Consider the following 15,861-nt stretch of genomic DNA (forward strand, 5'->3'; position numbering starts at 1 on the left):
CTTTTTTTTTTTTCTTTTTTCCTATACAGTCCATATGGAGGCCGTGATGAATAGCACATAGGCTTACCATCAATGGGTCATCAGCCTAATGACTGTGTGCTGCAAAGCTTTCTATTCAGGTACTAGACACCTCCATCACCACATTCCCTGGTGGTCTAGTGGTTAGGATTCGGCGCTCTCACCGCCGCAGCCCGGGTTCGATTCCCGGTCAGGGAATTACCATTTTATATATCACTTTAGTTCATCAAACAAATATATACACAACACAAAAACAGTATAAATGACCATGTCGTTCAGGGAATTTATTTTTTTAGTTGCCTCTATTTTAGTTCAGATAAATAAACTATCATATTTTTTATCATTATTGAGAAGAAATGTTTCTTTATGTGTTTTATGATCTTGAAAATGAAAATAATTTGTAATATATCAATAAAGATCTTTTAGCCTTTTCACAGAAAGCTCTGTTCTCTTAGGTGTTCATTATTGATTATATATATATATATATATATATATATATATATATATATATATATATATATATATATATATATATGGACATACTTTTGTATAAACAAATGTATCTAATGGTAAATGAGAATGATAAATAAGTAATAATAAATATAGTTTATTTATCTGGACACTTTTACATTATATATATATCTACATATGTATATATAGATGTCTATATATTTTTTTTAATGGAATGGTGTGCCTGTGTACGTGTATGTATGTATGTATGTATGTATATATATATACATATATATATATATGATATGGAACAATAATAATGATAAATAAATCATTTTCCTCTCTCCTCCTGTACTTGTGTGTGCCTTGTTTTGCTCGTGTTTATTGTATTTGTCCATAGTTGCCCCTTTCACGTGTAGAGCGCCATGGAATAAATAGCGCTATAAAAATGTATAATAATAATAATTTTAAATAATAGTTTAAAATAATTTAGTGTAAAAGTGACTGACCTTAGGTTCACAATGGTACAGGTTATTGCTTTTTTACTATTTCAGTAAAATCTTACACATGGAGATAGAATGAAACCCCGATTAAATTCTTCACGCAGGTGTGAATTTAGGATAAACTGTTGATACATACAATGGGGAACTAACTTATAAAACCAAATGTGCCAGAATTCTGGATCCACCATTCACAATAGGTGATGTCACAGCTCACCTCCTCCTCCTGTACAATGACTGATAACACCTCTATATACAGTAGACAACACAGGATCCACCATTCACAATAGGTGATGTCACAGCTCACCTCCTCCTCCTCATGTACAATGACTGATAACACCTCTATACACAGTAGATAACACAGGATCCACCATTCACAATAGGTGATGTCACAGCTCACCTCCTCCTCCTCCTGTACAATGACAGATAACACCTCTATGTACAGTAGATAACACAGGATCCACCATTCACAATAGGTGATGTCACAGCTCACCTCCTCCTCCTGTACAATGACTGATAACACCTCTATATACTGTAGATAACACAGGATCCACCATTCACAATAGGTGATGTCACAGCTCACCACCTCCTCCTGTACAATGACTGATAACACCTCTATATACAGTAGATAACACAGGATCCACCATTCACAATAGGCGATGTCACAGCTCACCTCCTCCCCCTCCTGTACAATGGCTGATAACACCTCTATATACAGTAGATAACACAGGATCCACCATTCACAATAGGCGATGTCGCAGCTCACCTCCTCCTCCTGTACAATGACTGATAACACCTCTATATACAGTAGAGAACACAGGATCCACCATTCACAATAGGTGATGTCACAGCTCACCTCCTCCTCCTGTACAATGACAGATAACACCTCTATGTACAGTAGATAACACAGGATCCACCATTCACAATAGGTGATGTCACAGCTCACCTCCTCCTCCTGTACAATGACTGATAACACCTCTATGTACTGTAGATAACACAGGATCCACCATTCACAATAGGTGATGTCACAGCTCACCACCTCCTCCTGTACAATGACTGATAACACCTCTATATACAGTAGATAACACAGGATCCACCATTCACAATAGGTGATATCACAGCTCACCTCCTCCTCCTCCTGTACAATGACTGATAACACCTCTATATACAGTAGATAACACAGGATCCACCATTCACAATAGGTGATGTCACAGCTCACCTCCTCCTCCTCCTGTACAATGACTGATAACACCTCTATATACATTCTTTACTCTAAGCGCAGTGAGACCATGAATTCTTCACTGTAAGAGCAGTGAGACTATATGGATTCTATACTATAAGAGCAGTGAGACTATGGATTCTTTACTGTAAGAGCAGTGAGACTATGAAACTCTCTGCCACATGATATTCTAAAGGTTGATTCACTACAAATGTACAAAAAGGGCCTCAATGGCTTTCCAGAAAAATACAATATTACAGGTTATGGGCACTAGATTATGTGATGGGACGTTGTTCCGGATATCTAGTCTGATTGCCGAATGTGGAGTCGGGAAGGAATTTTTCCCCTAATACGGAACTTTTAGTTCCTGCCTTATGGGGTTTTTGCCTTCCTCTGGATGAACATGTCAGGCTATAGTCTGAACTCCATGGACTTATGTCCTCCTTCAACCTAACTATGAAATTTGTGCACATTTCAAACAAATTTGATTTGCAATTAATCACTTCACTCCTTCACCTTTTTAAAATGAGGTTAGTGCAGTAATTGTCCGGTTTGCTTCACATGGTGAAGGTAGAAACAATATGTAGATGTTCCTCAAACTTCTCTTTTTAAAATGCAGGAATGACAAAAGCAGCTGAGGCTTTGTGACATGTTGTATCTACAAAAACAAAAGGAAAAAAAAGAAGAGTTTAAATCAGAAGGACAACTCAGGGCATTAACCTTAGAAAGGCTTCAGAGACAGAAAACAATGGGGCAGCTCCAACAATGGACTGGAATATGTAGCAATCAAGACAACTGGTTTTAACTGGCTTTGTTTTAAAACAATGGCAGGTTCAGCAACGAGGCACATGTGGTGCTGGGGGAAGAGACTCATACACCAGTCATTTGGTGCGTCATATAGTGGAGTTCTTTGGAAGGACATTTCTGTGGCTAAATGTTTTAGTTACTTTTTACGGTATGTTCGGGAGCAGATTTTGCTTCAAAAATCACATAAAAAACAATTTAAATACTCTGAACAAGATGCATGTTCTTTTCAATAAGGCTAGGTTCCCATTGCGTTAATGGGACCGCGCTAACGGACAGCGTTGCACGGCGAAATTAACGCCGTGTAATGCGTCCGTTAGCGCGCCCATTAACAGCAATGGGGACGCGCATCACCAGCGCGTGCCATTTTAGGCACGCGCTAGCGATGTGCCGGTTTTTTGTGGCGCGCCGCGGACGCTGCTTGCCCGCGGTCCGTTCCCCGCTCTCGCAGATTGGAGAACTGCGAGAGCGGGGACGTTTAACGCTACCCCTTTACAACACATTGCGTTAGCGCAATCCGCTAGCGCTAGGCGCTAAAAGGATTGCACTAACGCAATCTGAACCTAGCCTAAGAAAACATGATTAGACTTTTCCCAAGTGCTTTGGTACGCCTGTCAAAAGAAGCAACATGACAATTCTTAAGGTATGCTAAGGCTCGTAAAAAAAACCAACGTTCCAACAAATAATATAGTGTCAAAACTCACCAAAAATCCCATCCCAAAAAGTTTTTCTTAATGTAGTTTTGCGGTTTGTTTACACTCCTTTTTTAAGTGGATTTTAATGCAGAACTGCTTCATTGTATGATCACACAGTTTTTTTAGGCAGTTTTTGGCGTGGCTTCCATGACAAAATGCACCCCAAAATTACGACCTTTCAGCCGGTTTCACTGTTCTACAGCCAAACTGGTTCACACCTGATTATCGGTAGCGCTCCACGTATCCGGGTTCCCTCTGCAGCTTATTTGGTAAGCGCTATAGCTTGCCGAATAAGGAGGGGCCGAACATATTAGCTATCTCTTCTTTATGACACCTTTCATGCAGGTTTATAGAAAAATTGTATCTTTATTATTTCCTCATCATTATTGCATTGTTAGCAGCTCGTCTATTACATCATCTATTTAGTCTATTGAGCCTTCAGTCTTCTATCATCTTAGGGCGGCCGATTAAAAAACGCCAACTCAGCTCCGATGACGTTATAAATGCTCTCTGTGTACGGTATAAGTTTTAGCATTTCTTAGCTTAGTTTCTTAGCATATTATTATTATTATTATTATTTTTGTTATAGCGCCATTTATTCCATGGCGCTTTACATGTGAGGAGGGGTATACATAAAAACAAGTACAATAATCTTAAACAATACAAGTCATAACTGGTACAGGAGGAATGAGGACCCTGCCCGCGAAGGCTCACAATCTACAAGGGATGGGTGAGAATACAGTAGGTGAGGTATTGATATGTTTCTAATCCAGTCATCATCATGAGGAATGGAGGCTCTTCATTGATTTGTCGAAAACAGCCCAAAGGTCATCTTGCTGCATAATGTCAATGCGCTACCTTCAATTCCAGTTGATTATACAGTCCACACGATAGAAACCTATGACAACATGAAACAGCCATTGAGGTGCCTCTACTATGACCAACATTTGTGGCCCCTCTGTGGTGACTTAAAGGTGTTTGCCCCCTTACTTGGTCTCCAGGGTAGGTACACAAAGTGCTGCTGCTTTCTGTGTGAGTGGGATAGTCGTACAAGAGAATATCACTACAATAAAAGACTGGCCTCTCTGACTAGTGATTAGCGAATGAACTCGGATAAGGTGTCATATGATCACGCTCAGGTGCTAACCGAGTGTCTTCAACGTGCTCGAAAAATATGTTTGAGTCCCCGCGGCTCCATGTCTCGCAGCTGTTCGACAGCAGCAACACATGCAGGGGTTGCCTGATTGTTAGACAATCCCTGCAGATATCCCCTACATGTTAGCCCATTATCCCAGCTCAAGTCAGGAAACCAGTAAACAATTGAGAGTTTCTGTAGTGTAGTAGCAGGGCCGCCATCAGGGCATTACAGCCGTGACTGGCGTAAGGGGCCCGGTGAGCAGAGGGGGCCCGCATCGGGCCCCCTCTTACCTGCTCACCGGGCCCCTACCGGCAGCCGCAGGCTGAACCGGGCCCTTAGCGGCGGCCAGCGCTGCAGCTGTACGCTATTGACATGCGGGCCCGCGCCCGCACGTCAATAGTTAACAGCCGCCAGCCGCAGCGTGCAGGTCGCCGGCGTCTGACGTCATTGTCAGTCGCCGGCGAGTGCACAGTGCAGCTGCATGGAGAGATCAGGAGCGCGGCAGGTAAGTAGAACTTTTTTTTTTTCTATTAAGAGCGGAGAGCGGAGAGCGGCGATCGGGGGGGGGGGGGGTTTGGGCAGAAGGCAGCTGGACACAGGGGGGCAGTAAAGCTGGACACAGAGGGGGCAGAAGGCAGCTGGACACAGGGGGGCAGTAAAGCTGGACACAGAGGGGGCAGAAGGCAGCTGGACACAGGGGGGCAGTAAAGCTGGACACAGAGGGGGCAGAAGGCAGCTGGACACAGAGGGGGCAGAAGGCAGCTGGACACAGGGGGGCAGAAGGCAGCTGGACACGGGGGCAGAAGGCAGCTGGACACAGAGGGGGCAGAAGGCAGCTGGACACAGAGGGGGCAGAAGGCAGCTGGACACAGAGGGGGCAGAAGGCAGCTGGACACAGAGGGGCAGTAAAGCTGGACACAGAGGGGGCAGCAAAGCTGGACACGGGGGGGGGGGCAGAAAGCTGGACACGGCGGGGGGGGCAGAAAGCTGGACACGGGGGGGGGGCAGAAAGCTGGACACGGGGGGGGCAGAAAGCTGGACACGGGGGGGGCAGAAAGCTGGACGGGGGGGCGGGGCAGAAAGCTGGACGGGGGGGGCGGGGCAGAAAGCTGGACACGGGGGGGGGCAGAAAGCTGGACACATGGGCAGAAAGCTGGACACATGGGGGGCAGAAAGCTGGACACGGGGCAGAGTGCTGGACAGAGATGGGGCAGAGTGCTGGACAGAGATGGGGCAGAGTGCTGGACAGAGATGGGGCAGAGTGCTGGACAGAGATGGGGCAGAGTGCTGGACAGAGATGGGGCAGAGTGCTGGACAGAGATGGTGCAGGATTGGAAACAGATGGGGCAGGATGGATACGATGGAGACAGATGGGGCAGGATGGGGAGATCATATGGGGTAGAATGGATACTCATGAGGGCAGGATGAGAGAACATATGGCTGGAGCCTGAAATGAGACACACGGTGGCCAGGATGGCGAATATTACCATAGGGGCTAATTAAGGGATATTATTATTGCAGTGATGTATTTATTTTATTTTTTGAGTATACTGTTTTAAATGGGGGGGCGGTCCTGTTACTGTGTAGAGTGATACAATGTTGCCTTCTTCATGTGGTGTAATGTAGAAGTTGGGAAAATTAAGTAATGTGTTCTACAAGCGGAACTCGAGATAACTGTTTTATTTCCTGCAGAGACGAGTCCTGGCTGGATAAAGTGATGGCGGTCTGTGCTGGATGAAAGATGAAGGACTTCACCTAGAGACGTCACTGGTGAGTCAGTGTTACCTATACACTTACACTATACACTGTATACTATATACAGAGGTCCTGTGTACAATGTCACCAGTGATCACTGTATTATCTATACATTATATACAGAGCTCCTGTGTGTAATGTCACCAGTGATCACTGTATTACCTGTACACAGACACTGCTTACTAATTACAGATCTCCTGTGCATAATGGCACTGATGGTGATAGTATTGTGGTTTTTTTTTGTATTACTGATCAGTATTGTAGTATTCAGTCATTGTTGGTAATATGTGGTCTGGTCATGATGTGGAGGTAATATGTGGTCTGGTCATGGTGTAGCGGTATTTGTTCCTTGTATTTTATATTATTCGATCACTGTGGTGGTAATATGTCATCTGGTCATAGTGCTGTGGTATTTGTTCCTTGTATGTAGTATTCTAGGTCATTTTAAAAATTGAAAAATAAATAAAAATATACCTAAATTGTATTGCATATTTTAACAAATATTTAGTAGGTTACAGTAGAGTAGGGCCCGGCCAAAAGTGTCTACCTTGTTGTGGTGGCGGCTTAAAAAATCTTTTGGCCAAAACAAAAGCTGCCGGCTATATGTGTGATCTGGTGATGGGAACTGTTAATGTGTGATAGGTGAGAAGTGGAGATTTTCCAAGAGAGAGTGGTGGGACTGTGGACAGTTCGTGGGGTGGAGCCTGGAGGCGGGGCTGGGGTGGAGCCTGGGCGGAGTTTCAAGGGGGCCCCGAAAATTTTGCCAGTATGGGGCCCCGAAATTTCTAGTGGCAGCCCTGTGTAGTAGTTATCACACTTGCCAAACTCTGCAAAAGGTCCCCGACACAAAACCGGGCAGAAATCTTTTTTATGCTTATGTTAGTTTGAACTATGTCTGATCTTCTGTCATTAAAAGCTTTTTTACAGCAGCCACAAAGATGTAGGAAATGATAGATTGGATAGCACACGGCACAGTAGTGGTGTGGTCCGCTCTATGTTGCGCTGGGCTTATTATGCAGTTCTTACAAAAACAGTAAGTAATAAGAGTCTTATAGTTTCATATTGCAGCTTTTATGATTTTTTTTATAGGCAATCAGTTATGAGATGGCTTGGATTCCATTACACTGGGCATCCAGAAAGGAGCTTGATGATTCCTAAGAACCACCAATGAAATGTTGAGCTCTAGATACATTGAAAATAATAATGAATGTAAATGAGACCTGCCATTAGTAAAACATTTGCTTATATTCACTACTATATATTGAAAAGAATCATTGCACACCTCATCCTTTTAGATAAAATTTCCAGCCATCTATTCCTGTTTTTTTTTTAAAGAAAAGGAACACCCTGAGGGACCATAGTGAGTAACTGTTTACATAGTCACACATCACTGAACAGACAGAGAGTCTTGCAGCACTGAGGAGAAGCAGGGTGCTGCAGGGATAAGAAGAGGACTGGTAAGCTCTGTGAAGCTAGGCTCTCGAAGAGGCAGAAGCAGATGATAAAAAGACACAAAAGTGCAAGATTAAAACCTTATCTCGGGCTAAATCTGTTTATTAAATGGATTTTCCAACACTAGGACAACCCCTTTTCAATCTGAATGTTTGTCCCTGTAATAATAAAAACACCTATACCCACCTCAGGTGCCGGCACTCGTGTTCTTGGGGTTCACGTGAGGTTGTTATGTCACGTGAGCTCTGTACCTAATCAAATCTGGCATGGGAGGTGAGCATAGCGGTTTTTTATAACAACATCCATATTGAAAAGGGGTTGTCCAAGTAGAGGGCAACCCCTTTAATAAGAGGTATGCTGATAATTTGCTTTGTGAAAAATGTTATAGGAATAACCCTTTAACTTAATTGGGAGAGTGTGGCTGGCATGCTTTGTAATCCTTACAAAGCTAACTCTATATGGAGGGTGTAACAATCATCCATGGTGAATCGTGTGAATCTGTGTTATCAACCCTTAGGTAACACCTAGATCCCATACATCAAAGCTTTCATGCCAAAATTCTGGCATAAACACTTTAAAAAGTTGCACCAGCTATGCTAAAATAGGTGGACCTGTGGTGAGACGGGCATAGCAGGTCGTGATGCCACAGCTCGTCTAACCAGCACCAGAAATCTTATTTCAGTACCTAATTGGAGGGAGACTTCTGGCATAGTGCATGTTGGCACGTACCACTCATCAGATGCTCCAGATTCACGAAGAGACACAAAGAGACTTAGCCAGACTTGAAACGCGTCAGATATTTTTTTATGCCTGTGCCATTTTAGTGAAGTCACACTTTTTGCTTTTAATTCACTTTGCTGGATTGAAAACCTTTTCCCATCACTTCGAACAAAGATGATTGATATCTCAGAAGCCATATCCATGCACAGTGGAGTGGATTTCCGAGGAACCAGATTGAACAAAATAGATGTATTTGATGGGGTGAGCTGCATCCAAAAACTTTCTATTAGATGCCCTGCATCCCGGATTTTCACGCATTTTCCCCTTTCTATGCTCTATCTCTAAGTGGCAATTCACTGGGAGTTGGTCTGAGGATACTATCTGTTATAATCTCTGTATTACAAAGAACAGCACACAGAGATGGATTCTTCCCATTCATTCATTGTTTAGCACACAGAAATGAGCTGCAGCAACATGGAGGAAAATATACAGCAGAGCTGAGCTGTCTTGACTTGAATCAAGCTCTAATTGAAGTAAAATGTTTGTTCGAGAGCTCTGCACCATGCAGCAGCTTATCTCTGCCTGTTTCCTTTCTCTGCTCCTCTGCTCTTAAGGTACCATCACACTGAACGATATCGCTAGCGATCCGTGACGTTGCAGCGTCCTGGCTAGCGATATCGTTCAGTTTGACACACAGCAGCGATCAGAATCCTGCTGTGATGTCGTTGGTCGCTGCAGAAAGTCCAGCACTTTGTTTCGTCGCTGGATTCCCTGCAGACATCGCTGAATCGGCATGTGTGACGCCGATTCAGCGATGTCTTCACTGGTAACCAGGGTAAACATCGGGTTACTAAGCGCAGGGCCGCACTTAGTAACCCGATGTTTACTCTGGTTACCAGCGTAAAAGTAAAAAAAAACAACCACTACATACTTACCTACCGCTGTCTGTCCTCCGCTGTGCTTCTCTGCACTGTGAGCGCCGGCCAGCCGGAAAGCAGAGCACAGCGGTGACGTCACCGCTCTGCTTTCCGGCCGCTGTGCTTGCACAGTGCAGGAAAGCAGAACGCCGGGGACAGACAGCGGAAGGTAAGTATGTAGTGTTTGTTTTTTTACTTTTACGCTGGTAACCAGGGTAAACATCGGGTTACTAAGCGCGGCCCTGCGCTTAGTAACCCAATGTTTACCCTGGTTACCGGCATCGTTGGTCGCTGGAGAGCTGTCTGTGTGACAGCTCTCCAGCGACCAAACAGCGACGCTGCAGCGATCGGCATTGTTGTCGGTATCGCTGCAGCGTTGCTTAGTGTGACGGTACCTTTACTCTCCACTCTAATGTATAATGGGCCGTGTCCTGTGACAACTGCAGTCCCTCTTGTCTCAGCAAGACAGATTTGAGCTTGACTTTCATAGTGGATGACAAGTTCAGATGTCAGGGGAATGAAAGAGGAAAAAGTGTGTGTTAAGTGGACAATCCGAATCTGATGAGATATATTATAGAGTTTTACATTCTTCTGTACTACTGATTTATGCAAAGTTTGTTGAAAGTTCTGTTCACTTTAAAAAATAGAACTTTAATAAACAGAAGGACATTGTTTTGGCACCGCTCCTGGACCATTTATCTGATCTAATGAATTTTGTTAAAAGATAATAAGCTAGACAGAGCTTTGCATGAACTCACAATAATGCTCTGATTCATGCTATACATGGTTTAGGCAACATGAATCAGGCAATAGCTATAATCCAATGTCTCCTTAAAGGGAACCTGTCACCCCGTTTTTTCAATATGAACCAAAAATAGCGTTCAATAGGGCCTGAGCTGTGCTTTACAATAGTGCCTTTATTATCCCCTGATTCCCCACCTTTGGTGCCAAAATACCTTAGTAAACTCGCCATTTTCAGCTGTCAATCACTCCGGTCTGGTCCGATGGGCGTGGGCTAATCTCCGATTCTCCCCACCTCTGGCTTTTCACTAAGAAACTTCTTCCCGGAATTGGCATTGTATTTCACGCCTGCGCATTAAAGTGTCATCTCGCGCCTGCGCATTATGCTTTGCCCAACTGTGGGCATAGCATACAGCACATCATTGCGCATGCGCGGGTTTTCACTGTAACCTGTGCGCCCCGGAAAAGTTTACCAGCGTCCAGGACAACACAATTTGCATATCCAGACTTCCGGGGCACAGAGTTTACAGTGAAAACCCGCGCATGCACAATGATTTATTGTATACTTTGCCAACAGTTGGGCAATACATACTGCGCATGCACTAGAGCCTAATGCACTGCGCAACCGCAAAAAATGAGCGCGATCTGTGCTATTCACAGGTCGAGTTACGTCTGACACGCCGAGGAGCGGGGGGAGAGACAGCGATTTGGCAACGCCCATCAGACTGGACCAGGGTGATTGACAGCCGAAGACGGCGAGTTTACTAAGGTGTTGTGACAGCAAAGGTGGGGAATCAGGGGATAATAAAGGCATTATTGTAAAGCACAGCTCAGGCCCTATTGAATGCTATTTTTAGCTCATATTGAAAAAACGGGGTGACAGGTTCCCTTTAAACATCCCAGTCGGTTTAGTCAAGCCTCTTGGTTGGGTCATTGCTCCAGCTCAAATTAGCAACCAAGAGCAGACATGGAAGTTTCTGTAGTGTAGTGGTTATCACGTTCGCCTAACACGCGAAAGGTCCCCGGTTCGAGACCGGGCAGAAACACACCATGCAGTTTTTATGTTTCTATTTAAGACACATGAGTGACAGAAGCAGCTGCCTTTCTGAAGTAAGATGTCTTCTTGAATTAATTATTTTAAATATGGCTCTATAGAAGTTACAATTAGCTCTGTTATCCAGAAAAACTGGCACATATCAATGAATGACGCTACACTGGTTGAAGTTGCCTTTAAAAAAATGTTAAATCATGTACTAATTTAAAGGATATTTTGATGAAGGTGAGATTTTCATAAAAAACAGACACACAGCCCATATTTCTTTTTCCACCCCCACCTGTTTTACCTACTGATCCTTCACCACCACCAACACATTCCTCTCTCCACACTCCCACTGTCGAAGTGTCCCAATCCGACAGCCCATCCAGCATTAACTCCACCCCACACTATTTAAACTTGTAATTTTTTATTTATTAATTTGTTAATAAAACAGTTTATTGGTAATAAATTTTGTCTTTAATTTATTTAGAAGGTCTAGAAGGTTAAATACAGTACAGGCCAAAAAATTGGACACACCTTCTTATTTAAAGATTTTTCTGTATTTTCATGACTATGAAAATTGTACATTCACACTGAAGGCATCAAAACTATGAATTAACACATGTGGAATTATATACTTATCAAAAAAGTGTGCAACAAATGGAATTATGTCTTGTATTCTAGGTTCTTCAAAGTAGCCACCTTTTGCTTTCATGACTGCTTTGCACACTCTTGGCATTCTCTTGATGTGCTTCAAGAGGTAGTCACCGGAAATGGTCTTCCAACAATCTTGAAGGAGTTCCCAGAAATGCTTAGCACTTGTTGGCCCTTTTGCCTTCACTCTGCGGTCCAGCTCACCCCAAACCATCAGGTCATCTGGCGTAGCACTCCATCACTCTCCTTCTTGGTCAAATAGCCCTTACACAGCCTGGAGGTGTGTTTGGGGTCATTGTCCTGTTGAAATATAAATGATGGTCCAACTAAACGCAAACCGAATGGAATAGCATGCCGCTGCAAGATGCTGTGGTTGCCATGCTGGTTCAGTATGCCTTCAATTTTGAATAAATACCCAACAGTGTCACCAGCAAAGCAACCGCACACCATCACACCTCCTCCTCCATGCTTCGCAGTGGGAACCAGGTATATAGAGTCCATCCGTTCTCCTTTTCTGCGTTGCACAAAGACACGGTGGTTGGAACCAAAGATCTCAAATTTAGACTCATCAGACCAAAGCACAGATTTCCACTGTTCTAATGTCCATTCCTTGTGTTCTTTAGCCCAAACAAGTCTCTTCTGCTTGTTGCCTGTCCTTAGCAGTGGTTTCCTAGCAGCTATTTTACCATGAAGTCCTGCTGCACAAAGTCTCCTCTTAACAGTTGTTGTAGAGATGTGTCTGCTGCTAGAACTCTGTGTGGCATTGAGCTGGTCTCTAATCTGAGCTGCTGTTAACCTGTGATTTCTGAGGCTGGTGACTCGGATAAACTTATCCTCAGAAGCAGAGGTGACTCTTGGTCTTCCTTTCCTGGGGCGGTCCTCTTGTGAGCCAGTTTCTTTGTAGCGCTTGATGGTTTTTGCCACTGCACTTGGGGACACTTTCAAAGTTTTCCCAATTTTTCGGAATGACTGACTTTTTAGCGAGACCGCTAAGTCATCTGGGTAATTTTGCAATGCATCTCTGGGAACGGAAGCTGGCGGCAGCATCGCGCGCATTGACACAGCTTTGCTGGACGCCAGAGGGTGAGTATATAACTATTTTTTATTTTAATTTTTTTTAACAAGTATATGGTGCCCACACTGCTGTATACTACGTGGCTGTTTTATATACAGTGTGGGCTGTGTTATATACTGCGTGGTCTGTGTTATATACTACGTGGGCTGTGCTATATATTACGTGGGTTGTGCTATATATTACATGGGTTGTGCTATGTATTACATGGGCTGTGTTATATACTACGTGGCTGCTATATACTACATGGGCTGTTATATACTGCGTGGTCTGTGTTATATACTGCATGGGCTGTGCTATATATTACGTGGGCTGTGTTATATACTACTTGGCTGCTATATACTATGTGGCTGCAAGATATTATGTGGCTGCTATATACTACGTGGCTGCTATATACTACATGCCTGTGCTATATACTACGTGGCTGTCTGTGTTACGTGGGCTGTGTTATGTACTACATGGGCTGTGTTATATTCTACGTGGGCTGTGCTATATATTACATGGGCTGTGTTATATACTACGTGGCTGCTATATACTACATGGACTGTGTTATATACTGCGTGGCCTGTTATGAAAGGCAATTCAGTACCACAATGGACATAGCGGTCAGAGCACATACAGTGATCTGACAATAACCCAAAATCATAGAACGAGCTCTGAGACGTGGGAACTATGCAGACCGCAATCCCTAATCCTCTCCAAACAACACTAGAGGCAGCCGTGGATTGCGCCTAACTCTGCCTATGCAACTCGGCACAGCCTGAGAAACTAACTAGCCTGAAGATAGAAAATAAGCCTACCTTGCCTCAGAGAAATACCCCAAAGGAAAAGGCAGCCCCCCACATATAATGACTGTGAGTTAAGATGAAAAGACAAACGTAGAGATGAAATAGATTCAGCAAAGTGAGGCCCGACTTTCTTAACAGAGCGAGGATAGAAAAGGTAACTTTGCGGTCTACACAAAACCCTAAAGACAACCACGCAAAGGGGGCAAAAAGACCCTCCGTACCGAACTAACGGCACGGAGGTACACCCTTTGCGTCCCAGAGCTTCCAGCAACAAATTAGACAAGCTGGACAGAAAAAATAGCAAACAAATAGCAAAGAAGAACTTAGCTATGCAGAGCAGCAGGCCACAGGAATGATCCAGGGAAAAGCAAGTCCAACACTGGAACATTGACAGGAAGCCAGGATCAAAGCATTAGGTGGAGTTAAGTAGAGAAGCACCTAACGACCTCACCAGATCACCTGAGGGAGGAAACTCAGAAGCCGCAGTACCACTTCCCTCCACCAACAGAAGCTCACAGAGAGAATCAGCCGAAGTACCACTTGTGACCACAGGAGGGAGCTCTGCCACAGAATTCACAACAGTGGCCTGTGTTATATACTGCATGGGCTGTGTTATATACTGCATGGGCTGTGCTATTTATTATGTGGCTGTGCTATATACTACGTGGCTGCTATATACTACGTGGCTGTGCTATATACTACGTGGCTGTCTGTGTTACGTGGGCTGTTATATACTGCGTGGCCTGTTATATACTGCGTGGGCTGTGTTATATACTACGTGGGATGTGTTATATACTGCGTGAGCAGTGTTATATACTACGTGGCCTGTGTTATATTCTGCGTGGGCTGTGCTATATATTACGTGGGCAGTGTTATATACTTTGTGGCTGTGCTATATACTACGTGGCTGTCTGTGTTACGTGGGCTGTGCTATATACTATGTGGCTGCTATATACTACATGGCTGTGCTATATACTACGTGGCTGTGTTATATACTACGTGGCTGTGTTATATACTACGTGGCTGTGCTATTTACTACGTGGCTGTGCTAAGCACGACGTACATACATACATATTCTAGAATACCCGATGCATTAGAATCGGGCCACCATCTAGTGTTCTGGTAATCAGCTAAGGTGGTTTCTTCAGAGTGGACTTCAATGGAAATCTGTTCCTTGCATATCACATAATTGTGCTGGACAACACACGCTTTCAACACCTTGTCAACAGCATCCGTCTTCAAGTTGATAGCGGTCAATAAAACTCTCCATTTGGCCGTCAGAATCCCAAAAGCGCACTCCACCATTCTCCATGCTTGTGTGACGCTGTAATTAAAAATTCTGTTAGTTTGCGTCAATCCAATACTGGAGTAGGGTTCAGTAGGTGTTCCGATAGTTGGAACACTTCACCCCCAACACAAACAAATGGCATTGGTGGCCCAGAGGTTTGAGGCAGTGGTCCTGGGGGGGAATTGGAAGGTGTTTCCATACAGATGATGCCCCATTGCAGACGATTTGAAAACTTGGGAATCATTGGAAAGGCCATACGCCCCAATATCCACCGCTATAAATTTGTACTCGGTGATGGCCATCAGCACAATGGAGAAGTATTTTTTACAATTAAAATATTCCGAGCCAGATCCAACCGGTTTCACGATGCAGATATGTTTCCTGTCCACTGCACCCAAGGAATTGGGAAACTGACAAACTTGGTAGAAGTTATTGGCTATTTCCAGCAAACTCTCCATTGTGGGATGTGGTATAAATTCTCAGTGCGGTTTCTGTAGTGTAGTGGTTATCACGTTCGCCTCACACGGAAAGGTCCCCGATTCGAAACCGGGCAGAAACGCATTTTTATGAATTTTCTCATATTGGATAAATTGTTTCCCGCAACACCTTTTAAA

General features: G+C 44.0%; 1 long non-coding RNA gene and 1 other non-coding gene across 2 annotated transcripts in view; one reads left to right on the top strand and one right to left on the bottom strand.

Moving 5' to 3' along the window:
• Window positions 1-2,712: 2,712 nt before the first annotated feature.
• Window positions 2,713-15,861, bottom strand: part of LOC138677150 (uncharacterized) — a 136,760-nt gene continuing 123,611 nt past the window's right edge. The window contains exon 4 of the long non-coding RNA XR_011320865.1: window positions 2,713-2,845. This is a non-coding gene — a long non-coding RNA (uncharacterized lncRNA). The remainder of the gene's footprint in view (window positions 2,846-15,861) is intronic.
• On the top strand, window positions 11,383-11,455 carry TRNAV-AAC (transfer RNA valine (anticodon AAC)). The gene has a single exon. It is a non-coding gene; the product is annotated as a tRNA-Val (tRNA).

This window comes from Ranitomeya imitator, chromosome 4 (genome assembly GCF_032444005.1).
Source record: "Ranitomeya imitator isolate aRanImi1 chromosome 4, aRanImi1.pri, whole genome shotgun sequence".
Lineage (NCBI taxonomy): Eukaryota > Metazoa > Chordata > Amphibia > Anura > Dendrobatidae > Ranitomeya > Ranitomeya imitator.